This window comes from Urocitellus parryii, chromosome 5, assembly GCF_045843805.1.
Source record: "Urocitellus parryii isolate mUroPar1 chromosome 5, mUroPar1.hap1, whole genome shotgun sequence".
Classification (NCBI taxonomy): Eukaryota; Metazoa; Chordata; class Mammalia; order Rodentia; family Sciuridae; genus Urocitellus; species Urocitellus parryii.
This window is the reverse complement of record NC_135535.1, coordinates 69,074,346-69,102,165: the sequence shown is the minus strand read 5'-3', so window position 1 is coordinate 69,102,165 and position 27,820 is coordinate 69,074,346. Positions and strand designations below refer to the sequence as shown.

General features: G+C 38.8%; 1 pseudogene; it reads right to left on the bottom strand.

Moving 5' to 3' along the window:
- Positions 1–9,261: 9,261 nt before the first annotated feature.
- The window catches only part of LOC144255007 (uncharacterized), a 93,289-nt pseudogene continuing 74,730 nt past the window's right edge, over positions 9,262–27,820 (bottom strand).

Genomic DNA, 27,820 nt, shown 5'->3' with positions numbered 1-27,820 from the left:
CTGCTGCTTGGAGCTGAGCCTGCTAGGAGCTCCTCTCTGGTCTACCTCCTCATCCCTACTCCACCACTGGATCAACTTTGGACTACCCTTTGTAACTATGGACTCCAGGCCTCTCGTCAGTAATGAGTGGTGGCTACCCTAAAACTGTCTGGTAACTGATGGTCTGAAAGCAGAGGACCCTCTTCGCTGTGCTTAGAATATTGAATAGGACAGCATGTGCTGGAATAACACATCATACTGCCTCTTGTGGAAACCAATGAATCTGGGTGTAGCCACTCATGACCAGAGGTGAAGAGACTTGCAGACTCTCACCACCCAAGTTGCCTCAAACTTTCCCTGGCTTCCCCAGTTGCCAAGGAGATTGGTTACAACCAATACAATCTATTGTTAGGCCACAAGTACGCTCTCAATACTGACTGGGAAGGTCTGAATTAGACAGGAAATACTATAAAACTTGCATTTTGTTGTAAAACTAAAAACTATATGAGCTAAACATATGATCTTTTTTTCACAAAAAATAATTTACATGTATTCAGAACCTTTCTTCCTAAAGTAATCTCTACACATATTTCTTTATAACCTAATTGCAAGCCATATATATAAGACTCTCCCACCTGCAATAGGGCATTAATCAAAGTAATAAAGATAAAGGTCACAAGTTCGCAACAAATAAAGAGTGAAAAATAGTGTTTTTTACTTTGTTCCTTTATGCTCTTATGTCAATAGGACTGGAGAATCCATGTAGACCAAATGCACCAGCACAAAAGTGGAATTGAGTCTGCTATCAAGGAGACCAAGGTATGTGAATTACTTCAGATGAATCAATATCCATTTATTCTCTGTGGGAGACCTATTATGGGAAAACATGAAATAAAACAATGACACATTTCCTGTCTTTAAGGAGCTCAATAATTGAATAAATCATATTGCATTTCCATAGTTCTAATACTTAAACTAACTAAAGACAGCTTATATAAAAACCATTTATATTTTAAATACACTATATAAATAATTTTTTATTTGTTCTTTTTAGTTATACATAGAGTAGAATAAATTTTGACAAATTACACATACATAGAGTATAACTTATTCTATTGAGGATCCCAGTCTTGTGGTTGTATATGATGCAGAGTTACCCTGGTTGTGTATTCAAATACAAGGCTAGGAAAGTTATGTCCGATTAATTCTACTGTATTTCCTATTCCACCCCCCTTCCTTTTTTTCATTCCCCATTGTCTCATCCAATGGATTTCTATTTTTCCCCTTCTTATCCTCCCTTGATTTGGGTTAGCATCCACAAATCAGAGAAAATTTTCGGTTTTTTAGGATTGGCTTATTTCACTTAGCATGATATTCTTCAGTTCCATCCATTTATGAGCAAATGCCATTATTTCATTCTTCTTTATGCTAGAGTAATACTCCATTGGGTATATATAACACATTTTCTTTATCTATTTATCCGTTGAAAGACATCTAGGTTGTTTCCATAGCTTGGCTAATGTGAGTTGAGCTGCTATAAACATTGATGTGGCTGCATTACTGTAGTATGCTGTTTTTAAGTGCTTTTGGTATAGATCCAGGAGTGGAATAATTGGGTCAAATGGTGATTCCATTCCAGATTAGAATCTCCATACTGCTTTCCAGAGTGGTTGCACCAACTTCTAGTCCCACATAATAATGTATGAGAGTACCTTTCTCCCCACATCCTCACCAACATTTATTGCTAATTGTAATCTTGAGAATTGCCATTTGGACTGGAGTGAGATGAAATCTTAGTGTAGTTTTAATTTGCATTTCTCTAATTGCTAGAGATGTTAAATATATTTTCATATCTTTTTTTTGACCATTTGTATTTCTTCTTCTGTGAAGTGTCTGCTCAGTTCCTTTGCCCATTTATTGATTGGGCTATTTATTTATTTATTTATTTATTTTGGTGTTAAGTTTTTGAAGTTCTTCATATATCCCAGAGATTAATGCTCTATTTGAAGTGCATGTGGTAAAGATTTTTTTCCCATTCTGTAGGCTCTCGGTTTACATTCTTGATTGTTTCCTTAGCTGTGAAGAAGCATTTCAGTTTGAATAAATCCCATTTATTAATTATTGATTTTACTTCTTGCACTTTAGGCGTCTTATTGAGGAAGTTGGGTTTTAAGCTGACATGTTGGGGAAATTTTTTATTCTAGTAAGTGCAGGGTCTCTTGTTTAATACCTAAGTCCTTGATCCAATTTGAGTTGAGTTTTGTTCAGGGTGAGAGATATGGGCTAAATTTTATTCTATTATATGTGGATTTCCAGTCTTCCCAGCACCATTTGTTGAAGAGGCTATCTTATCTCCAACTTATGTTTATGTTGTCTTTGTCTAGGATGAGATAACTGTATTAATGTGGGTGTGTCTCTGTGTCTTCTGTTATATTGGTCTTTATGTCTGTTTTGGTGCCAATAATATGCTGTTTTTATTACTATAACTCTGTAGTATAATTTAAGGTCTGGTATTGTGATGCCTCCTGTATCACTTTTCTTGCTAAGGACTGCTTTGCTTTTTGTGGGCCTTTAATTTTTCCAAATGAATTTCATGATTGTTTTACCTATTTTTCTGAAGAACATCATTGGGATCTTAACAGAAATTGCATTAAATCTGTATAGCACTTTGGTAGTATGGCTATTTTGATAATATTAATTCTACATATCCAGGAACATAGGAAATCTTTTCATTTTCTGAGGTCTTCTTCAATTTCTTTCTTTAGTGTTCTGTAGTTTTCATTATAGAGGTCTTTTACCTCTTTTATTAGGTTGATTCCTAAATATTTTTTGAGGCTATTTAAACATATGATCCTACCTCATGGATAAGTAGCAATCAAAGGCTAAACACTTGGAAAAGAGCAAATCCTGAGTCCCAGATTTGTCTCACCTCACTCTTTGCCTCTTTTTATGTACTGACCCTGTTTTGGCAAGTGGAAAGCTATGAGGACCAGGGTGACCAAGCTTCTTGGCTGAGGACTTTGTTGGACTTTGAAGGTTTTGCAGAATTTGAAAAAGCAGGGAGCTAGTGGGCATTCCATTCTTGTAAGGAGAGCTATAGATATTTCCAAAGATATTAGGATGGTATTAAAAATAAAAGTTAGGAAAAGCAATGAAGATGGCATCTCGTGTGTGTAATCCTCCATTAGAATGGGTTGTTTTCAGCTAATGGTGATGTCTCCTAACATTTTTTTCCTCACTGAATCAGTATGGTTGTTATTTAAAACAGAGTCCAAACATGAAAATGCCCTGAGTAATGTCAGAGGACCAAGTGTTTCCCCTGGCTGTGTGATCTTGGGAAACTCACACAACCTCTGTGGTAGTATGCAGATCCCATTTGATATCCCTTTGACACTTTCAAATTTGGTTCATCTGCTTCTCAGAGAGACAGACCTCAACCGGGTCTCATTTTTTTATACTCATTCATTCTGCAGCTATTCATTGTACTGATCATAATACTTCAGCCCTGGGATGTTGCTATGTTTTGAATATGATTCAAGTATGTCCCTTAAGGCTTCATCTGTTGAAATATTGTGAGATATTAGGAGGGTAGAAACTTAATCAGACTATGGTGTTCAGAGGTGGAGCTTTTGGGAGGTGGTTGGGATTAGATAAGGTCATCAGGGTGGAGCCCCATAATCTTGGTGACTTTATAAGAAGAGGGAAAGAGACCAAGACACAAACATACACACCCACACACTAGCTCCCTGCCTCTTACCATAGGATGCTCTGTGCCAGGACTCTTCCAGTAAGAAGGCCATTACCACATGTGGCCCCTTGACCTTATACTAGATACACAAGCCAAAATAAGCTTTTTTTCTTTATAAAGTTACCTACCTCAGGTATTTTGTTTGTAGTAACAAAAATGAAATAATACAAATGTGCAAAACAAATTAAGCCTTTCAAGGCTACATATAGAGCAAGAAACATTACTAAAAGTTATTACATTGTCTCAAAATCCTTACAAACAATCTGCCTATTTTAAGTAAGTCATTAATTATTAAAAATAATGTTGGAGTTTTGGGTGGTGGCACAGGCCTATAATCCCAGCTACTCAGGAGGCTGAGACTGGAAGTTTGCAAGTTTGAGGCCAGCCTAGGCAACTTAGGAGAACCTGTCTTTAAAAAAAAAAAAAAAAAGAAGAAATAAAAAGAGTTGATGTACTGGACATTGAAGTGTAAGTAAAACCAATATTGTTTGTTTTAAATACATCATCCTTAGTCATTCAGGATAGGGAATTTTTTTTCTTACATTTCTTTTAGTGTCCGGGCTGCAAGTCATCTTCTTCTCACCAAGAATAGAGACTTTTTGGTTGAGGTAGTTTTAAAAAAACATGACGCTCTGATAGTCCCTCCTTTTTCTCTGTTGTTTATGTCTTCCAACTCCAAAGTCTGCAATGCCAGCTGACCTGGAACTGTGGTTATTAGCAAGAGTTAAAGGTGTTGCAGTGAAAAGGTCTGTAATTGCTGAAAGACCCAAGCTTCAGGAAAGTTCCTGGCCACAGGAGGAAGCTCAGCTCCTTTTATTGCTTGTAATAGGAGAATTGCTATGATCAGTGCAATGAATAGCGTTGGCTGGAGTAGGAGGCCAGGAAGAGTGTGTTTTAAATCAGAATTCTAAGACTCAGGGCAAGAGAGTACCCATTTCCATCCATTTTCTCCAATGGGATGGAGCAGATTATACATATGGGTTTAGAGAAATCAAAATAGTTTTTAGAAATCGATCAGAGCTGAGTATGTCAACAGAATCACATGAAGGTTGCTGCTTCGAGTAAGAATGTAGCACCTTTCTGGTTTCTGTGGATCACTCCTGCTGCTGGGTGCTCTCTACCCACCCCTTCACCTACTTATTACCTTCTCTACCGAAGAAAACAGGCAGCAAGGGCTGGGGTGGGTGCTACCAGAGTCATTTCTCATTTTCGGTTCTGGTTGAGGTTTGTGGTGAAGGAGATGATGCTTGATGCTTGTAACCATAAAATGTGGTTTGGGGGCTATCCACAGGTGGAATTCATCCATGCTGCCCTTCCTCGCTCCTCCCCCTTACCACATGCAACCAGGAATTGGCTGTCTAAGCAACTCTCCCATGCTGGCCTGTGGCTGGGTGGGGAGGAGTAAGTCTACAGCATTCTCCCTGCTGAGCTCAGTTAGGATCAAGGACCTGTTTTCTTCTTTCATAATTGCAATGGAAAGAGCTGCCAGGAAAATAGATTGTGATTTGGAGAGCTGCTGCTGTTTGGTTGTAAAATGGTAACTGTTTTAGGAGGTGAAAACACTGTTGACAACATTGCCTGGTGCTGAACTTTGGTTCCTGGGTTGAGTTGTCACTTTGTCCCTAACTAGAGATTTTATTTTGGGGGGGGTGAATGTGGGGGGTACGTCTTTTTAATTAATTAATCAATTAATTTTCATTGGTGCAGTATAGTTATACATAATTGTGGGATTCATAGTGACATATTCATCAATGCATATAACATAATTTGCTCCCTTTCAATCCCCAGTATTACCCTTCTTCCTCCCTTCCCCAGTCCCCTTCCTCTACTCTATTCCTCTTCCTTCTGTTAATTTATTTTTTCTAACTGATGCATTATAATTATGCATTAAAGTGGGATTCATTGTGATGCATTCGAACATGCACATAGTACAGTTTGGACAATCTCATTCTCTAGTCCCTCCCCTTTACTACCCTCTGTTCACTTTGTCCTCCTTCCTTTACTGTTGTCCCTTCTAAACACCCCTTTAAAAATTTCCTCATTTCTCTGTAGCTTCTATGTAGGAAAGAAAAAAATTTGACCCTGGGCTTTCTGAGTCTGGCTTTTTCACTCCAGTTCCAACTGTTTACCAGCAAATGACACAATTTCACTCTTCTTTATGGCTGTGTAGAACACCATTGTGTCTGTATACCAGGTTTTATTTACACATTTATTCATCTGTTGATGGACACCTATTGACTATTGTGAATTGCACTGCTATAAACATTGGTATGCATGTATCACTGTGGTATGCTAATTTTAGTTCTTTTCTAGTCTCATTTCTAAGAGTGCTACTCAAAAAAAAAAAAAGAGAGAGAGAGAGAGGGAGAGAGAAATCTGTTTCAGTATCTGGGTGACTTAAGGGTTGTGTATGGATTGATCATTGATTGCAGATGAGCTTTAAGTATAACTATAATGGTGATAACAATAACCATATTGATGAAGATAAATCTATTACTCACACTAACCTATTCTTGGAGACTCCCATTTAATGTAAGCTATTGAGCCCAAGGGGAGCAGAACATTATTGGGGAGACTGGTGTATGGGATCAGACAGACTGACTTGGTCATTTGCCCATCTCTATAACCTTAGATAAAGATATAAGTTATTTAATCTTGATTTATCTCAGTTTCCTGGTTTGAAAAAATAGGGATTATAACAGTGGGGATATAGTCGTTGTTTTTGGCTGTTCAGCAGGTGAACATGGCTTCAGGGGCTCTTTCACTATATAATGCCAACTTCTTCCTCTCCCAGCCTCCCTTGTAACTAGGGTGCCAGGCATCTGACCCAGCGCTGCAGGATACCAGTGGCTGCTCACCAGGTGGTAGTAGGATAGAGTGGGGAGCTGTGGTGGCCTTCAGTGTCTTGTTTTAAGAATGTTAATGTTTCAGGCTATGGCCACTTTCCAGAACAGCAGTGGCTGCCTCACCAAAGTGGTTCAGCGGTGTGAATTTAGGTGGTGTGTTTGCCTGGAGAACCTCAAAAGTGGCTTTCTAGTCTTGCCGGCAGTACTCCGAACTGTCCAATAATTCCTTTTAATTCAGCCCGAATTGGATTCTTCAGCTAGCACTACAGGTTCTGATTTGCATACTAACTCAGAGAGATGAATATTAAATGAGATAATATGAGGAAGGTGATTGGCACAGAGCATGACAGGTAATAGGTGCTGGAGGAATACTATTAATAACAGACATAGCAGTAATAGTAAGAGTCACCAGAGAAGAGACACTGGACAGACTTAAGGTGTTGCAAGCTTTCTAGGAAGAGATTTTAGGGTAAGTGTGAGACAGAATCTATAAATGAAATTTTGGTCATCACAGAATTATCTGGACTTAGTCTCGCCTTTTCACTTATGGTTGAGGAAGCCTCAGGGCCATGGAGTGAATTATTCAGTGCCACCAACTGGTGAGCGACAGAGCTGAGCTAGGACCATGGTCTTCTGGGCCTTCTGTTCTTCACCCCACGTGCTGTCTCATGCTATTTCAATGTCGGGACTTCACAAACATGTTTGCCTGGCGAGGGTGAGGTTCTGTGAGGAACTGAGAAGGAGCGGAGGTTGGTACCCCGGCTTGTTCAACGCTCTTTCGTGATCATCTTTGAACCTGATGAGGCAGAGCTTTCACGCCTCCTTGAACGACTGGAGAACAGAGAAAATGAGCACAGGACATGCTGGTCCCTGTTACAGGGACCCCTAAAACAGGGTGGCTGCTCTGGGCTCCAGTCAGGAAGGGTCTACAGGGAAGCAGAGAACTGAAGCTGATGGGTGGGGGTGACTTTGACCATCCGGAGAAGCTGGGAGTTATTTTTTAAAAAAGCAACATTTAAGGTAGAGCCCAAGTTAGACCTTCACTTGTGGGCTTGTTTGTTTTTGAGAGGGCATCAGGGTAGAACTCTTAAAAATACCACAGAAATTATAGGATATGAATTATGATGCCTAAATTTAAAAAAAAAAATCTCTGCTGTAAACCCTTAGAGGGCTACTGTGTGAATTATTTGTCTTAACCATCTTTGGCAATTTAAGCCACATTCATAATTAGTCGAAAACGATAATGAAAATGTCTTGATTGCATTTTATATTATCTGGTGGTTTCTAAATAGGTGCATGACCTTGGTTCACTGTGACAGCATTGAGACATAGGTGGGGTTTACCAAAATCAGTGGTTTTTTAGTCTAAAATTCTATTTGCTAAGAAAATAAAAATAATCCATGTGTCAAAAATTCACTTTAGAAAATATTGTACATTATTATAATTGCCTCTAGATTGCTTGATATGCTTCTCTCATCATTTCAAAGATGCTTTACTGTGAACCTAAGGGAGTTTCTGGATACAGAAATTGCCAATTCCATGTTGTCTGAACAATGATGACTTAGCTGGGTTTCTGACTGCTAACTGGCCTGGAGACCCCAGGCTGTGGATATGTCATGAATTCCAGTTAAGGAATCCTGACATTTCCTCCTGAGGTTGATGTAGACAGTGAAAAAATTTTTTTTAATTTTAATTTTTTTTAATATTTATTCTTTAGGTATAGATGGACATAATACCTTTATTTTATTTGTTTTTATGTGGTGCTGAGGATCGAACCCAGGCCGCACGCATGCCAGGCGAGCGCGCTACCGCTTGAGCCACATCCCCAGCCCTAAATTTTTATTTTTTTAAAGCAAAGTAATCCACATTTAAAACTTTTTCTCAAGGGAGAACACTGACATAATTCTAATATGTCAAAAGGGGTAAGAGAATTCATGCAATGTAGATACAAAAACATGTATCTAGGAGAATTATTTTCAGCTTGCTGGCCAAAAATGATAATGAGAAGAGGAATCTGAAACTTAAAATCTCCAATCTGTTAGTGGAGTGCCAAAAATCACACCTCTAGGTTTTTATTTGTTGTTGTTGTTTTGCCTTAAGAAGTTATCTCCCTCCCTTCCTACTTTTTCCTCTTTCTCGCTTTCACTAATAAAATTCTCCGTAGCTGGAAACTATATCCTGCTACAAAACAGCCTGTTAATTCCGTTCTCATTTTACCTGGATTTCCTGCAGCAGTCCATACTGTGGCCTTCCCCACCTCCCTACACCACTTTCTTGAAACACTCTTTTCTTCTGATTCCATTGTCTGCTGGTTTCCACCTAACTTTCTCTCTGAATTTCCTTAATTCCCTTTCAGGCTCATGCTTCTCTATAAATGTCAGCACTCAGAAAGGCCCTTTCCTGAGTCCTGGTATATGTCCTCTGCAGGCCAGCTCTGTGATTGGAAATTTATTTCTGCAGTCCAAGTTTCTCCTTTGAGAGCCAAGTTAAGTATGTCTTTATATATCCATTGGGTGGGTGGGTGGGGCTCAAAAACATCTGAATTCAACATGAATGAGGCAAATGTATCATGTTCCCTCCATCAATCCTGACCATCACTCACTATTCCCCAATTTTAGCGAATGTGGCAGCACCCTGCGATTGTGGCAACCTGCATGTTGCTTTTTCTCAAACCCCATTCCAAACCCTCTAACTGTCGGATTCTCCATGTTCATCTACTTCTACTATTACTACTGGCCCTGATCTCGATTGCTCTTCACCTGGTTGATTGCAACTTGCAGGGGCCTCCTCACAGTTCTGTCTGGATCTTTTCAGCCTTCTCCCATTATCGTAGGCAAACAGTGCAGTTAAGTTGTGGAGATACTGACATAAAAAGAGTCCAAGATAGTCAAGTCCAGGGACGCAATAGGTACAGAGTGGACACTGTTGGCTGTCGTGTTTCCCCTGGAGGGTGGGAGCCTGAAGACTCAGCTTTCTAACAGGGCAAGATCATCAGTCTATCGTTATTTTAACCTCATTCTTGATGTCTCCTTCTCCAAATTTTCTGACAAAAGCCAGAGAAATCATGCTTTTGTAACAATATCAGGGACAAAATAAACCAAGAGAAATAAATTAAAGAACAGGTTGAAATAATCAGTGATACCTAGTTTCAATTTGAGCTCAAACCAACAGGGCAGGACAGAACAATTAGAATTGTTTTCACAAAAACTTACAGATAAAGACAGACACAAGTATAGCTGTACTTCACACACACACACACACACACACACACACACACACACAAACACACACACCCTATACTCAGTGTCTAATTCAGGCCTGGCACATAGTAAATATTGGTTGAATGAATAATATAACTGAGCCTGTTCCTTGTCAAGTTTAGATAAAATATTACCTGCTTATTTTTGTAGGGCATCAGAAAATGAAAATCAAAACAAAACAAATCTACTAGTTAAGACGTTTTCTTAAAGGAAGAATTGTTTTTCAAAATTACTCTAGGAAACATTTATCATCCCAAATTCCACTCCCTGACTCTATACCCTTCTGGTATTTCTATTTCAGTCATAATCCTCAGAGGAAAACATCCTGTTTTTCCACTTTGTAGATTAGGAAACCGAGGTACATCTACATGTTGGAGATGAGATTTGAATCTAAACTTTGGACAATTATCTTCAGAAAAAAAGGCAGGTTAATTGCCCAACAGGAAATTTCCCTTAAAACTGTGTTTCCATACTAGTAATCTGCCTCCAACTTAATGATATTACAAAAAAATCCAGTAAAGACAATATTTTTAAGGCTTCATTTTTTTCCTAGTTGACTTATAGACTGAATGCATCCCCAGCCAAAATGTCAGAAGGTTATTTTGTCAGAAACTGAGAATCTAGTTCTAAAATGTATATGAAATGCAAATAACTAAAGTACTTTTCAAAAAGAAGAAAAGAGAGGCTTTCTATTACCTAATTTCAAGACTAATTATTAAGTACAGTAATCAAGACAGTGTGATTGGTGAAAGGGTAGACATGTAGCAAAGTGGAATTGAAAAGTCCACCAATAGAGACTTATAGTTATGATCATTTGATTTTCTTTCTCTCTCTCTCTCTCTCTCTCTCTCTCTCTCTCTCTCTCTCTCTTTTACAAATATGACAATTTGATGGCAAAAATAAAGCCCTTAACAAGTGGTGAGGGAACAATTGGATGTTGTATGGAAAAAAATTAGCCTTGATTATTAACTCAGATTGTATACAAATGGATCCCAATTGTAAATCTAAGAGCCAAAATGATAAAAATCTAGATGAAACCAGAGAAAATCTTTATGTTCTTGAGGTAGTCAAATGTTCTTGTATACACATAAAAGTCATGAACCATTTAAAAATTGGATTTTATCAAAATTAATGTAAGAAAATTGTGGCAATGCTGTGTTCATTATCTACTGTTCTGTAATAAATCACCCTACAAATTTAGCAACTTAAAACAACTAACATTTATCATCTCACAGTTTTTATTGGCCAAAATCTGAGAGATTGCAAGAAGCTGCTGGCTTGGGTGAAGTTGTCCAAAACCTTGACCAGGGGAGAGTTCACCTCTAGTCTCTGACTACCGCAGTTGAGAGAAAATCCACCTTAGTGCCTAGACACATGTGCCTCTTCATAGGCTGCTTTCCTGCCTGTCCTCATGACTCTAGCTTTTCAGAGAGAGAGAGAGAGAGAGAGAGAGAGAGAGAGAGAGAGAGAGAGAGAGAGAACTGAAGACAGAAGCCATAATTTTTTAATGATCTATTCTCAGAAGTGACATTGGTTATACTGTGATATTCTATTTGCTGGAAGTGAGATCCTAAATCCATCCAATGTGCAAGAGGAGTTGAATTACTCTCTACCTTCTGAGTAGAGAGGAATACTCAAGAATTTGTGGACATATCTAAAAAACTGCCAAAGTATAGACCTTATAAAAAATTTCTGTGTGGAATAGACAGAGAACACAAGTCTGTCATTGCAAACAGTTTTTTAAAAAATGGGTGAAAGAACTTTAAATAGACATGTCATAAAAGAAGTATAAACATATAATAACCACATGCAAAGATATTCAACATTATTGATCATCAGAGAATTGTAAACAGAAATCACTTTATGTCTACTAGAATGACTAAAATTAAAGAGACTGAAAATTTTGGCTAAATGTTAGCAAGGATGTGGAGCAATTGGAACATGAATATTGTTGGTGGGAATGTAAAATAGTATGACCACGTTGGAAGACTGTCAATTCCAAAAGTAAAACCTACAAGTAACATACAAGAGTGGCATCTCACTCTGAGGTATTTATTCAAGAAAAAATAAAAGCATGATTGTATAAAAGTTTGTACACGTGTTCATAGCTGTTTTATTTAAAATAGCTAAAATAACTATAACATAAACATCTTTCAAGAGATAATGGAGAAAAAATGCAGTGCACTTATTCAATGGAGTATGACTAAACAATACAAAAGAACAAATTACTAATAAACAAAAAAGAATGAATCTCAACAATCATCATGATTGTGTGGAATATAACTTATTCTAATTAGGATCCCATGCTTGCGGTTGCACATGATATGGAGTTACACTGGTCAAAATACACTCTACTGTTATGTATACCTAAGAAGAACAAATTTAAAAAATATTTAAAAAATCATCATGCCAACACAAAAAGAGTACATGCTATGTGAATAATTATGTAAAATTCTAGAAAAATGCAAGCTAATCAGTACTGACCAGTGCAGATCAATTTTTGCCTGGGGCTGTAAACAGAGGAAAGAATAGAATGCAAATGAACATGAGGACTCTGTTGGGTCTGGTAGAAATGTTCTGTATCTTTTTGGGGGCAGTTTTACATATATACCAGATCTCATTGATTTGTGTACCTTACATGGACGATGTTTTTCTAAATATGAGTTATATTTCCAATAAAGCTGACTTTTAAAAAATGAGTGTGAGAGAGGGGGTAAAAGTCAATAATTTTCCACCTCTAAAACTGTTGAATGTCACTTTGTGTGAGTAGGTTTGCCATTTGCATAACCTGTGGCTTGACAAATCATTGAAGCCATCTGATTTTCAGTGCTCTTGTCTGTGAATTGTGCGTATTTGGCAGAGTTGAACGCAAACGGGAGAGGGACAGAGGGCTTGCTGTGCTGGATTAGGCAATCTCTGTGGTTCCTTCCAGTTGTTACATAATCCCATCTCCTGTCTCTGTGTGGACAAGAGCCCAGGGTTTAGAATTCCACAGACGTGGATTCAATTCTGTCTCTGCTATTAGTAGTAGTGTGACCTTAGGCCAGTTACTAAGTCTAAGTTTCCTCAGAGGTAAAATAAGAATGATATACCTATATTGACATGAGATGTCGTAAAACACTCAACACTCAAAGAAAGCCCTGAGAAGATATTTGGTAAATATCCATTTTGTTTTTCTCTCCCCTTCCAGAAAAGTCTTAACACCATCAAGTTTGAAATTCTGAATCCTAAAAATTATAGTGATTTTCAAGAGCATTACAATTCCCATAAAATCTTTTTTTTTAAGGAGAGAGAGAGAGAGAGAGAGAGAGAGAGAGAGAGAGAGAGAGAATTTTAATATTTATTTCTTAGTTATTGGCGGACACAATATCTTTGTTTGTATGTGATGCTGAGGATCAAACCCGGGCTGCATGCATGCCAGGTGAGCGTGCTACCGCTTGAGCCACATCCCCAGCCCTCCCATAAAATCTTTATCTTTAGACTAATGTAGACAAGTTCAGGGGGTAAACTGATTGATAAAGACAACTCTAAGGAGAAAAGTAAAATAAGAGTTGAGTCTTTCCTTTATTTGTTTTAAATCAGTACCTCAAGTCCAAAGACACAATCACTTCTTCAAAAGACCCTGTGGGTGGTAAATTTCTATCATATATCTCTCTCTCTCTCGTCACATTATTAATAACTATAATTTGAAAAATAGAAGCTGTAGGATAGTTGAAGATGATAGTTAACCTATGAAACTACACAAGGAAACCCAAAGCACCGATCCACTGCTAGCTTCAAAGCAAAACAGAAGCTCAATGACTGTTAAACTACCCATTTTGCTGCCATTAACATTTTCAGATTTTTTTTTCTTCATCGTGGATGTTTTAGTCAGGTTTTCTTTTCCTTGCTGTGACCAAAATACCTGACAAGAACAACTTTAGAGGAGGAAAAGTTTATTTGGAGTTCATAGTTTTGGAGAACTCAGTCAACAGATGGTCAACTTTATTGCTCAGTGTCTTAGATAAGGCAGAACCCCAGAGGAGAAGAGTACGACAGAGGAAAACAGCTCAGCACATGGCAACCAGGAAACAGAGAGAGACTAAGCTCGGCTCACCAGGAACAGAATATATACCCCAGAGGCACACACACATTGACCCACTTCCCCCAGCCTCACCTCACATGCCTACAGTTACCACCCAGTTAACCCATTCAAGTGGATTGATGCACTGATTAGGTTAAGGTTCTCATAACTCGATCATTTCACCTCTGCACCTTTTGCATTGTCTCTCACATAAGCTTTTGGGGGACATCTCATATCTAAACCATAACAGTGAATATTATCTAGTTCTAAAATAAATATGAGCTATGTAATTTTTATATTAGAAAAAGCTAGTATTGTATATAGAGTTAAAATGCAAGAAAAAATAGTTTTAAAATTAGAAAATTTTAATTTTTCTGTCTTTTTTAAAAAGTAGGAAATAAAATCAAAAAGGAGAAAATTTTCTTGTAGATGTGTCCTTTTTTGTTGTTTTTAATCACAGTTTGTTGACTCTTTCACACAAGAAGTTCACATGGTAATTAAGAATGTTGTTTCATTTCATCAATCAGAGGTTGCATCCAGGAGTCTGTTTCTGCAATAGCTTGTTGCCAGTTATATTAAGACATATTGAAACCAATTATGTAGGAGTAAATATTCTTTTAGAACAAATTTAGCTTTCACCATATAATTCAATTTAGGAAGTAGATATTGAATACCTGCTTTATAGTATGTGATTGACGTGACGTCTCCTTGTTTCTACTCCATGCACTATTTCTTCCTTGTGCTGTTCCATCTTGCTTTTTTAGATTACATGCTCCAGGCTGGTAGGGATTGGGATTTACATTACCAATGGATACCTGCACTTCTGAATGTCCTGTGTAGAAGCGGCATTCACTGTGGAGTGATAGCTGTTAGAAGACCAATTCCCTTCCATATAGAATATTTTTTCGTTTGTTTTGTACTTCTTCTCATCTAGACAGTCAGAAGATGCTGAAAATGAATGCAGAAAAAGTTTAGGATGCTGTCTAGGGATACACAGACAGGCAGTGATGCATGTCATGGAAGGCTCCAAGTGCTTAGAATTTTCTCTACTGGAGTATATGTATCATGTCAAATGTCAGTGAGCCAGATGCCCCTTGTATGTTTCAGGGGGCTGTTTCTCCCTAAGCTTAGAACAGAAAAAAAAATTCATGTTCAACTAAATAGCTCTATCGCTTTTACACTTTTCCAGTATAATTATGAGTGGAAGTTAAATCCTGGCCCGATTGTCTGAAACACTGAGAGGAAATTTAGTAGCTCGGCTTTGCAAAGATGTACATTTTCCCCTTTGGGATTGAAAATGAAAGTGAGTAGGCTAGAAATCGGAGATTTTGGATGTTTGCTTCAGCCTCTAAGAAGCGTGTGTGTGGACACACACACACACACACACACACACACATTTAACAGAAAGCTGAATAGTTTATTTTGTCTGAGATGGTTTGGGTGTGGGTTGCTTAGAAATGAGAGAAGTAGACTAAATGACTTTGGGGATTCTCTCAGGAGCCTTTTACTTACATGTCCTTTGCAGGACATTCCAGGTTCTCCCCACAGGTTCTCCCCAAGCTGTCTGCCCAAATCCATAAACCTCCTTCCCATATAAGATTTCTATTTCTGTCAACTTGATATTTCAATAATAGACTTCTCTTCAACCCCTTTCTTCTCCTTACAATATATTTGTTTATTCGACAAATATTTATTGAGTACTTACTCTGTGCCAGGCATGTCTCTAGGTTTTGGGAATTCAGTCGTAAATAAAACAGACAGCATTTCCTGCTTTATGGAGTTGACCTTCTATTTTTTTTTTTAATCCTTTTTTTTTTATTGGTCGTTCATAACATTACATAGTTCTTAATACATCATATTACACGGTTTGATTCAAGTGGATTATGAACTCCCGCTTTTACCCCGTATACAAATTGCTGTATCACATCAGTTACCCTTCCATTGATTGACATATTGCCTTTCTAGTGTCTGATGTATTCTGCTGTCTGTCCTATTGTCTACTATCCCCCCTCCCCTCCCCTCCCCTCCCCTCCCCTTTTCTCTCTCTACCCCTTCTACTGTAAATCATTTCTTCCATTTGTATTATCTTGTCTTACCCCTCCTTTCCTCTTATATGACATTTTGTATAACCCTGAGGATCGCCTTCCATTTCCATGCAATTTCCCTTCTCACTCCCTTTCCCTCCCACCTCTCATCCCTGTTTACTGTAAATATTCTTCTCAAGCTCTTCGTCCCTACCCTGTCCTTGTTTACACCCCTTATATCAAAGGAGTCATTTGGTATTTGTTTTTTAAAGATTGACTAGCTTCACTTAGCATAATCTGCTCTAATGCCATCCATTTCCCTCCAAATTCTATGATTTTGTCATTTTTTAATGCAGAGTAATACTCCATAGTGTATAAATGCCACATTTTTTTATCCATTCATCTATTGAAGGGCATCTAGGCTGGTTCCACAGTCTTGCTATCATGAATTGAGCTGCTATGAACATCGATGTAGCAGTGTCCCTGTAGCATGCTCTTGTTAGGGCTTTAGGGAATAGACCGAGAAGGGGAATAGCTGGGTCAAATGGTGGTTCCATTCCCAGCTTTCCGAGAAATCTCCATACTGCTTTCCAAATTGGCTGCACCAATTTGCAGTCCCACCAGCAATGAACAAGAGTGCCCTTTTCCCCACATCCTCGCCAGCACTTATTGTTGTCTGACTTCCTAATGGCTGCCAGTCTTACTGGAGTGAGATGGTATCTTAGGGTAGTTTTGATTTGCATTTCTCTGACTGCTAGCGATGGTGAGCATTTTTTCATGTACTTGTTGATTGATTGTATGTCCTCCTCTGAGAAGTGTCTGTTCAGGTCCTTGGCCCATTTATTGATTGGGTTATTTGTTATCTTATTGTCTAATTTTTTGAGTTCTTTGTATATTCTGGTTATTAGGGCTCTATCTGAAGTGTGTGGAGTAAAGATTTGTTCCCAGGATGTAGGCTCCCTGTTTATCTCTCTTATTGTTTCTTTTGCTGAGAAAAAACTTTTTAGTTTGAGTAAGTCCCATTTGTTGATTCTATTTGTTAACTCTAGCGCTATGGGTGTCCTATTGAGGAATTTGGAGCCCGATCCCACAGCGTGTAGATCATAACCAACTTTTTCTTCTATCAGATGCCGTGTCTCTGATTTAATATCAAGCTCCTTGATCCATTTTGAGTTAACTTTTGTGCACGGCGAGAGATAGGGATTCAGATTCATTTTGGTGCAAATGGATTTCCAGTTTTCCCAGCACCATTTGTTGAAGATGCTATCCTTCCTCCATTGCATGCTTTTAGCCCCTTTATCAAATATAAGATAGTTGTAGTTTTGTGGATTGGTTACTGTGTCCTCTATTCTGTACCATTGGTCCACCCGCCTGTTTTGGTACCAGTACCATGCTGTTTTTGTTACTATTGCTCTGTAGTATAGTTTGAAGTCTGGTATCGCTATACCGCCTGATTCACACTTCCTGCTTAGTATTGTTTTTGCTATTCTGGGTTTTTTATTATTCCATATGAATTTCATGATTCTTTTATCTATTTCTACAAGATATGCTGCTGGGATTTTGATTGGCATTGCATTGAACTTATAGAGAACTTTTGGAAATATCGCCATTTTGATGATGTTAGTTCTGCCTATCCATGAGCAGGGTATGTTTTTCCATCTTCTAAGGTCTTCTTCTATGTCTTTCTTTAGGGTTCTGTAATTTTCATTGTATAAATCTTTCACCTCTTTTGTTAGGTTGATTCCCAAGTATTTTATTTTTTTGGGGGATATTGTGAATGGAGTAGTTGTCCTCATTTCCGTTTCAGAGGATTTGTCGCTCATATACAGGAATGCCTTTGATTTATGCGTGTTGATCTTATATCCTGCCACTTTGCTGAATTCATTTATTAGCTCTAATAGCTTCTTTGTAGACCCTTTTGGGTCTGCTAGGTATAGAATCATATCATCTGCAAATAGTGATAATTTAAGTTCTTCTTTTCCTATTTTTATGCCTTTAATTTCTTTTGACTGTCTAATTGCTCTGGCCAGTGTTTCGAGGACTATGTTGAACAGAAGTGGTGAGAGAGGGCATCCCTGTCTTGTACCAGATCTTAGAGGGAATGCCTTCAATTTTTCTCCATTCAGAATGATGCTGGCCTGTGGCTTATCATAGATTGCTTTTACAATGTTGAGGTATGATCCTGTTATCCCTAATTTTTCTAGCGTTTTGAACATAAAGGGATGCTGTACTTTGTCGAATGCTTTTTCTGCATCTATTGAGATGATCATATGGTTCTTATTTTTAAGTCTATTGATGTGGTGAATAACATTTATTGATTTCCGTATATTAAACCAGCCTTGCATCCCAGGGATGAATCCTACTTGATCATGATGTATAATTTTTTTGATATGTATTTGAATCCGATTCGCCAGAATTTTATTGAGGATTTTTGCGTCAAGGTTCATTAGAGATATTGGTCTGTAGTTTTCCTTCTTTGATGTGTCTTTGTCTGGTTTTGGAATCAGGGTGATGTTGGCCTCGTAGAATGAATTTGGAAGTTCTCCCTCTTTTTCTATTTCCTGAAATAGCTTGAAAAGTATTGGTGTTAGTTCCTCTTTAAAGGTTTTGTAAAACTCTGCTGTATACCCATCCGGTCCTGGGCTTTTCTTAGTTGGTAGTCTTTTGATGGTTTCTTCTATTTCCTCTATTGTTATTGGTCTGTTTAGGTTGTCTATATCCTCCTGGCTCAATCTGGGCAGATCATAGGACTCAAGGAATTTATCTATGCCTTCACTATCTTCTATTTTATTGGAGTATAAGGATTCAAAGTAATTTCTGATTATCTTCTGTATTTCTGAAGTGTCTGTTGTGATATTGCCTTTTTCATCCCGTATGCTAGTAATTTGGGTTCTCTCTCTTCTTCTCTTCGTTAGCATGGCTAAGGGTCTGTCAATTTTATTTATTTTTTTCAAAGAACCAGCTTTTAGTTTTGTCAATTTTTTCAATTGTTTCTTTAGTTTCAATTTCATTAATTTCAGCTCTGATTTTAATTATTTCTTGCCTTCTACTTCTTTTGCTGTTGTTTTGCTCTTCTTTTTCTAGGATTTTGAGATGAAGTATGAGATCATTTATTTGTTGGTTTTTTCTTTTTTTGAGGAATGAACTCCAAGCAATGAATTTTCCTCTTAGAACTGCTTTCAATGTGTCCCATAGATTCCGATATGTTGTGTCTGTGTTTTCATTTAACTCTAGGAATTTTTTAATTTCCTCCTTGATGTCTTCTAAAACCCATTGATCACTCAGCAACCTATTGTTCATTCTCCAGGTGATGCTTGATTTTTCCTTTCTTCTTTTATCATTGATTTTCAGTTTCATTCCATTATGATCAGATAAGATGCATGGTATTATCTCTACCCCTTTGTATTGTCTAAGAGTTGCCCTGTGACATAGTATATGGTCTATTTTTGAGAAGGTTCCATGTGCTGCTGAGAAAAAAGTGTAGCTACTTGATGTTGGGTGGTATAGTCTATATATGTCAATTAAGTCTAGGTTGTTAATTGTGTTATTGAGTTCTATAGTTTCCTTATTTAACTTTTGTTTGGAAGATCTGTCCAGTGGTGAGAGAGGTGTGTTGAAGTCTCCCATGATTATTGTATGTTGGTCTATTAGACTCTTGAACTTGAGAAGAGTTTGCTTGATGAACACAGCTGCACCATTATTTGGGGCATATGTATTTATGATTGTTATGTCTTGTTGGTGTATGGTTCCCTTGAGCAGTATGAAGTGTCCTTCTATATCCCTTTTGATTAGCTTTGGCTTGAAATCTATTTTATTAGATATGAGTATGGACACTCCTGCTTGTTTCCGTGGTCCATATGAGTGATATGATTTTTCCCAATCTTTCACCTTCAGTCTATGTATATCTTTTCCTATCAAATGTGTCTCCTGTAGACAGCATATTGTTGGGTCTTGTTTTTTGATCCATTCTACTAGCCTGTGTCTCTTAATTGGTGAGTTTAAGCCATTAACATTTAGGGTTATTATTGAGATATGGTTTGTTCTTCTATCCATATTTGTTTATTGATGTTACTAAACCTGATTTGTTATCCTCTTTGACTACTTTCCCCCCTTTACTGTCCTACCTCCCATAGTTGGTTTTCAATGTTATTTTCCATTTCCTCTTCCTGTAATGTTTTGCCAAGGATTTTTTGAAGAGATGGTTTTCTAGCTGCGAATTCTTTTAACTTTTGTTTATTGTGGAAGGTTTTAATTTCATCTTCTAACCTGAAGCTTAATTTCGCTGGATACACGATTCTTGGTTGGAGCCCATTGTCTTTCAGTGTTTGAAATATGTTATTCCAGGATCTTCTAGCTTTCAGAGTCTGTGTTGAGAGATCAGCTATTATCCTGATTGGTTTACCCCTAAATGTAATCTGCTTTCTTTCTCTTGCAGCTTTTAAAATTCTCTCCTTATTCTGTATGTTGGACATCTTCATTATAATGTGTCTAGGTGTGGATCTCTTATGATTTTGCACATTCGGCGTCCTGTAGGCTTCTAGGATTTGGGATTCTGTCTCAATCTTCAATTCTGGGAAGTTTTCTCGTATTATTTCACTGAATAGACTGTTTATTCCTTTGGAATGGAGCTCTGTGCCTTCCTGTATCCCAATGACTCTTAAATTTGGTCTTTTGATATTGTCCCATAATTCTTGGATGTTCTGCTCATGGTTTCTTAGCAGACTTGCTGAGCTGTCTATGTTCTTTTCCAGTTGAAATACTTTGTCTTCATTGTCTGATGTTCTCTCTTCTAAGTGATCTACTCTGCTGGTAGTATTCTCAATTGAGTTTTTAAGTTGGTTTATTGTTTCCTGCATTTCTAGAATTTCAATTTGTTTGTTTTTTATTACCTCTATCTCCCTGTGAAATTGATCTTTTACTTCCTGGATTTGTTTGTCAATGTGATCTTTCATTGTCTGATTTTGCTGTCTCATGTCTTCCTTGAGACTCCAGATCATCTGAAGCATATATATCCTGAACTCTTTATCTGATATTCCATCTGTTGCAGCTATTACCTCTTCTAAAGTTGAGTTGACCTGCATTGCTTGTGGTCCTTTCTTTCCTTGTCTTTTCATACTGCTCGCGTTTCTTTCTGCTTGGTGCAACTGTTGTGTTTTGAAATTTACCCCCTATTTATTTATGTTGCTCTTGTATACTTGAAAAGTCTCCCTTGCAGGTGCGGGCGGCGGCTGTGCCCCTACTCCAATTGGGGTGACGTGTCTACCACGCTGGCGGCTCTCTGGGCCTGTTCCGGGAGTGGAAGGCGGCTCTGCTCTGTCCCTATTCCAATTGGGGTGTCGTGACTACAATGCTGGCAGGTCGCTGGGCCTGTTCCGGGCGTGGGCGGTGGGCTTGGCTGGCGGGATTCCACCTAATGGCAGTCCCTAACCTCCCTGCTTGCTAATTAATGGCTTCTCTGAGGCGCCACGCCTTCTGTAGCTGCGGGGCAGGCCGAGCGAATCAGTTGGCCTGGATCTCCGGGGTCCTGCTGCTGGCTGTTTTGATGTTGCAAGCTGTTGGAGAGTGGTGGTGTATTCTTCAGCTTTCCCGGATGGTGGCCGCTGACTGCCTGGATGGAGTGTCCGCTGTTTTGATGTTGCACTCTGAAGGAGAGTGGCGGTGTATCCTTCAGCTTTCCCGGATGGTGGCCGCTGACTGCCTCGGTGGAGTGTCCGCTGTGGGGGATGGGACTGTACCGCTTCCTTCCCCTTCTGAGATCCCGTGCTTGGCCCAAGGGTCCGTGTGGGCTTGGCTGGTGGGATTCCACCTAGTGGCCTTCCCTAACCTCCCTGCTTGCTAATTAATGGCTTCACTGAGGCTCCACGCCTTCTGTAGCCACAGGGCAGGCCACGCGAATCAGTTGGCCTGGATCTCCGGGGCCCTGCTGCAGGCTGCTGGGATCCCTGGCACTCTATCACTTTGATTTTTTTTTGGAGTTGACCTTCTAGTAGAAGAAAGAAAAGTAAATAACATAAATAATTAAAATGTAAAGTAGATCAGGCAGTGATAAGTACTGAAGAGAAAAAAAATCTAAGTAGGAGAAAGTAATATGAAATTTTAGTGTTGGACTTTGAGACAAGGTGGTCGGGGAAACCCTATTGGTAGGGTGGTTTTGAGAAAAGACCTGGAGGAAGCATGTGGGTGAATCAGAGGTTTGTCCAGGGCAGCATTTCACACACAAGACGAGCCCATGCCAGGTCCCTGGGGGGAGAACAGGTTTGTGTCTTGCCCTTGACCTCCACATCCTCCTTTCCTCTCTTCCAGGCTGTACTTCCTGCCACCACTGCCTCTGTCTCTGACTACTTTTTTTTGGCAAGATCTTCCCCATTCAGGACGTGGTCTTTTTCTACTCCAGATTCTTGAAGGCTTTCTTGGTTTGTGTCAATTCTGTAATGCTTAGGATAGACTGCCTTCTTGCGTGTTGGACTACGTAGGCCTGAGTGTATCTAACTGAAGTGTAAACCCGTCGAGGGCTGGGACCGAGTGGCCTGAAAGAACAGAGAGCAGGGGCTCAGCACCTTTCTTGATATCATTGTTTCTTTTGAACTACAAGGGATATGGGGTTTCCCCTTACATTTAGAATTTGGGTTATGCTTCATTTAAATACCGTCCATAGTGACATTTCCCTCAGTGACAGACCCTGTATACTGCAGGGGTCTCAAGAAACGACACGGCCTAGTGATGTCATAACCATCTGTTTTGTCAGTGTGCTCTGTGATGTTGGCACAAGGACGAATGGCCTAGTGATGCATTTCTCCATACGTGTCCTGCCATTAAGCAACATATGACTGTAATTAGTCTTTTTTAGGATTTCCAGGAATGAGTCCAAAGATCCTAGATCATTCCCGTCACCATGCTTTTCTCTGTTATCATCTGGCAAGTGAAGCAGTGATTAGATACTAAAACCTAGAGAGGCTCCCTCCGGAAACCAGTTTGAACTGGCTGTGACTCTCCAGAGCCATCTTTTGGAAAAAAAATTGTGAAGCTTTTTAATATGGAAGGTTTTTTATTAAAACAATATGCCATTAGGCTTTGCTTTTCCAGTTTTAGTGCCGTAATTTATTTTCCCCATATATATGTATATGTACATATACATATGTGTACATGTATATATATATGTCCATGTATGTATTATCTATGTCAAAATGATGTATATTTTCAAAGAACAAAATTAGAACGATTTTCTTTAATGATGTTAATTTGCTTTATTTTTGATTCTAGAATCAGACAACCCTGTATTCCATAAAATAGAATAAATGTTCGGATGGACTGAACAGAAGAGGTTGGTTTTATAGACAGAAAGGCTGAAGAAAGCCTAAAGACAAGAAGAAAATGTGAACTTCTCATTTCCGTTACATTTTTTTTAAAGAGGAGGACAATAGAAAAAAAATAGAAAAAAAAATCTGATTGATGAATATCAGGTTTCTTTAAGTTATCTTTTGTATAGAAGGATTAAGACACAGATTATCATGTGGATTGAAATTGGCCTGTGGGAGAAATTTGGCTATTATCCTTCTGATCCTGATTTCTCAGAAGTTCAGATAAACAGCTTTAGCATCAGCCTGATGACCCAGAACTTTAACATGAGTGACTCTATTTTGATTTCTAGCCTGATTTGTTGGGACCTAGTGCAGGAGCTTAGTCCAAAACAATGACCTCTTATTATTTGTATTTAATAATAGTATGAAAAATTATTTTGGACTATATAAATATTTGTGGTGCGTCAACATATAAAAATCAGTGGCAAACAGACTGAACTTAAACATCAGGCAAATGAGAATTCAGTCAGGGAAGTAGGGGATGGATTACTGGAGAAATAGTGAGCTCTTGGGATGACTCTAGTTTAGTGCACTGGGGAAGAGTGACAGAAGATGAAGTGGGTTGAGTGGGTTTTAACCACTGCCCAGGCTGCCTCTCTTTCATAGAATTCAGGAGTCAAGGTTCAGAGGCCATCTCCTTGGGTTCAAAATTATGCAATGACCCTTAGGAATTGTGGGCTTATTGGAAGATCATTCAATTTTTCATTGCCTTGGTCTCCTCATCTATAAAATGGGGAGGATACAAATAATAGCTCCAACATCGTGATAAGCAATTGTGTAAAGATTACGTGGATTATTATTTATAAAGTTCTAATAACAGGGCTTGGCATACAGTAAGCTTTATGTAAACATTGACAAGGTTGATGATGATCATGGTGCAGGCTACTGTGTGGCACAGCAGGTCCTGGTAGAGGTAGCTCAGCCCAAGTCGACACTGTGTTGTCCCTTTCTGGAAATTATTGGAACTGATGAGTAACTCTGGATAGGAAAGTGGAGTCATTTCTCAAATTCTTCTGAGAATTTGGCTTTGACAGTGTATTGGCAGTGAGATCTTCAGTGAGTTTTCAGAACACTAGGTACATCCCTAACCAGATGCAAGTTGAACTTTTCCAAAAGGTAGTACCAATAACTGCCTATTTATCTCCTGTTGCAAGGTTCACACCTGAAGCGTTTGTTAAAACAGAATGTAGTGCTTTACTTCCAGAATATGTGATTCAGTAGGTCTTGGTGGGGAGAGGTGTGGGGCAAGTATTTGCTTTTCTAACATGTTCCAGGGTGGTGTGCTGCTGCTGGTTTGGTCTGGGGTCTGTACTTGAACTCCTGCCCTGTTATGTGTTCCACTACCCTGTGTCAGAGACAATGAGTGAGACAGGATTCTTGACTTCCTGCTGCCTCCCAGACCCTCTGTTGAGCACCCTGGATTCCCTTGCTGTTTCTGATGTACTGGTTCTGCAGGCTCCTGGGGTGTGTGTGCTGTTGGGTCTCCTCTTCGTCTGTAGAAACAAGAATTGGGCCAAATCCTCAGGCTTCCTCAATCAGAATTCAGAGTTAGCATCCCTCCTGGAGAGGCAAGGACCTCCAGAAACTGATTTCTTGCCATCCTGACATTGATTTCTCTATTATCCCCCTGAAGTCACTTGCTGGTAAAGTGTCTCTGGCTCCGTGCTTTTGAAGAAAACAGGCAACTCTCTGAAAAACTGATATTTATCACTTGTGATTTTGATCTTCCATCCCATAGTTAACTAGTCGAAAGGATCGCAAACCAAAGTTGTCATCCTCATGAGTTATTTGGGATCATGAATGCAAATAGACTGTTGACAACTCAGTGGTTACAATCGGCCTGGGTATCATGGATTTATTGTGCCTTTCTGGCTCCTGCCACTTGGCATGCCCTCCTCTGAAACACAGGGTACAGGATGAGTACCTGGAACAGAAGCCTGATGAAAATGACTGGGCATTTTCTTAGAATGAGATAGGAGAAGAAGCGTAAGACACTTGGGGTTGGCGGGCGGGCTCCATACAGTTTTTGTGGTGGGGCAGGTAGGATTTCAATGGCATGTTACACAACCACCCTCCGAAGGGACAGTACGTACATTTCAGTGGCAGAAAAAGAAAAGCACTCTGATCTACCATGGCTTAATTGTTATTAATAATTTAAATGTTGCTTCATCATATTGCATATTTCTGCTTGCTTCCAGTGATTTAATAAGGAAATCTTTTAAGTACTAGGTTTTTAAACCAAATAATCTTTTCTTTTTTAAAAAAAAAAGCATAAAAGTTCAATCTGAACCTAATAAATATATTTTTTTTCCTATTGGAATATCTGTTTTTGAGGCTTTCAAATAAAAATACTTATTAATGTTGGCAACCTTCTGGTGATTGGTGGCAGGTCATATCTTCTCAGTGTGACAAATGTTAAGCTCCTACCAGGTCAGGGCACAGCACTCGGTGTTATGGGGATTAAAAAATGCTCCTATGTCTTTACCTTTTAATAGGGGATTAAACAATTCCACATTTATAGTGTAAATGGAATATTTAAAATATCATGAGACGTGCAAAATGCTCTGGAGCCTGGGTGAGGGAGCATTCTAACCTGGTTGTGAGGTTTGAAGGGGTTTTGGGGGGAGAATAGTTTTGACAGGTGTGGCTGATGGGAAGGGCCATCTGTTCCTGAGTCAGGGGAGGTGATGTTTTTGCTCTGTGCTATCATTGCGGGACAACTTTGATGAGACTTGTTCTTGGAACACTTCTCTACCCACCAGAGGCCAGCTATTGACTCCTATAGATGTCCTGTCTTAGAGGACATGTCAAACCTTGGAACCCACTCTTTGGGAAATAACTGGGAGACTGTCTCTGAAGCCAACTTTCAAGATAGTTTCATTTCCTTCATTCTCTTATGCCTTTCTTAAACCACCTCAAGTTTCAAAGTTGGCATTTTGGAAGCCATACGTGTGTCAATTGGTAGCATATAGAAACCAGCTTTGGTCCGTGTAGCCTACCCGTACTGCATATCTGCTAGGGTTACAGTAAACCTAGAACTGCTGGGATTTTGCCGTCTCTAGAAACGAGAGTTGGTGCATTTGGAAGGAGAGCAGTTGGGGTCGTGCTTTACCACCACAGGGTCATTGACATTTCTCATATTTATAGGATAGAGTCTTTATATTAACATTGGTTTTTCTACATCTCTTTGCATATTACTCAAAACATGCAAGGGTAAAAAATTTGTTGTGATTTGTCTAGTCCTGGCTATTGGCATATGCCTTTAGGTGTCCTCTGTGAAGGTGACTTAGTGATTTGGAAACAAGGGCGCTATCAGATACTAGTTTCTTCTCATTAGCTTTTCCTATGCTTTCCCTTAAAGTTTAAATGCACTATGCTTTATCATTTTCCCCCCACAAACATCTACTGTCAGTGTTTCTTCTTTTCTCTTAACTTTTTTTTTTTTTGGTTGATTTTTACTAATATTGATAATGACTTTAGAAATTATTTTGTATCATTCTAAGATGCTGGGTTTAAAAAAAAACTATTTTATAGAGCAGTTTTCATTTAGCAGTGAAATTGGAAGATACAGAGATTTCCCCCATCCCCCCCATCCCCATATGTGTGTGGTGTCCCTTGTTATCAACATCCTCTTTGCAACGATAGAGTGGTGAATTTTTTATTGGTGAATCTACATCACAATCACCCAAAGCCCACACTTTGTATTGGGGTAAATATTTGATAACCATAAAAGGACATGTATTTATCATTGTAGTATCATACAGAATATTTTACTGCCCTAAAAATCCTCTGTGCTTCAGCTGTCTCTGTTTTACCTTTCCTATAAGGTCATATTGTTGGAATCATGTAATATGCAGCCTTTTTATAGGGGGTTCCTTCATTTAGTAATATGAATTTAAGGTTTTTCTATAGCTTAATAGTATGTCTCTTTTAACACTCTGTAATATCAGATTGTCTGAATGAGCCACAGTTTATTTATCCATTCACCTACTGAAGGACATCTGGGTGGTTTCCAAATTTCAACAATTATAAATAAAGCTGCTATACACATCCATGTGCAAGTTTTTGTGTGGATGTAGGTTTTTAGATCCTTTGGGCAAATCCCAAGGAGAGTGATTGCTGGATTGTATGGTGAGGCTATTTCGTTGTAAGAAACTGTGTTTGCTGTCCAAGACGACAGTGCCATCTGCATTCCCACCAGCCCTGCACGGGAGCACCTGTCTCTGCACACCTTCTCCAGCATTTGGTGTTGAATATGTTCTAGATTGTGTTCATTCTAACGGGCGTGTGGTGTTATCTCTTGGTTTTCATTTGCAATTCTCTGATCACATAGGATGTGGAGCATATTTTCCATAGGTATATCTTCTTTGGTGAGGTGTTTGTTAAGTTATTTGGTCCACTTTTTAGTTGGGTTATTTGTTTTGTTATGATTCCGTTTTAAGTGTTCTTTGTAAAATTTGGATAGTAGTTCTTTGTGGATATTTTTTTTTTTCAAATATTTTCTCCTAGTCTGTGACTTGTTTTTTCATTTTCTTGGCAGTA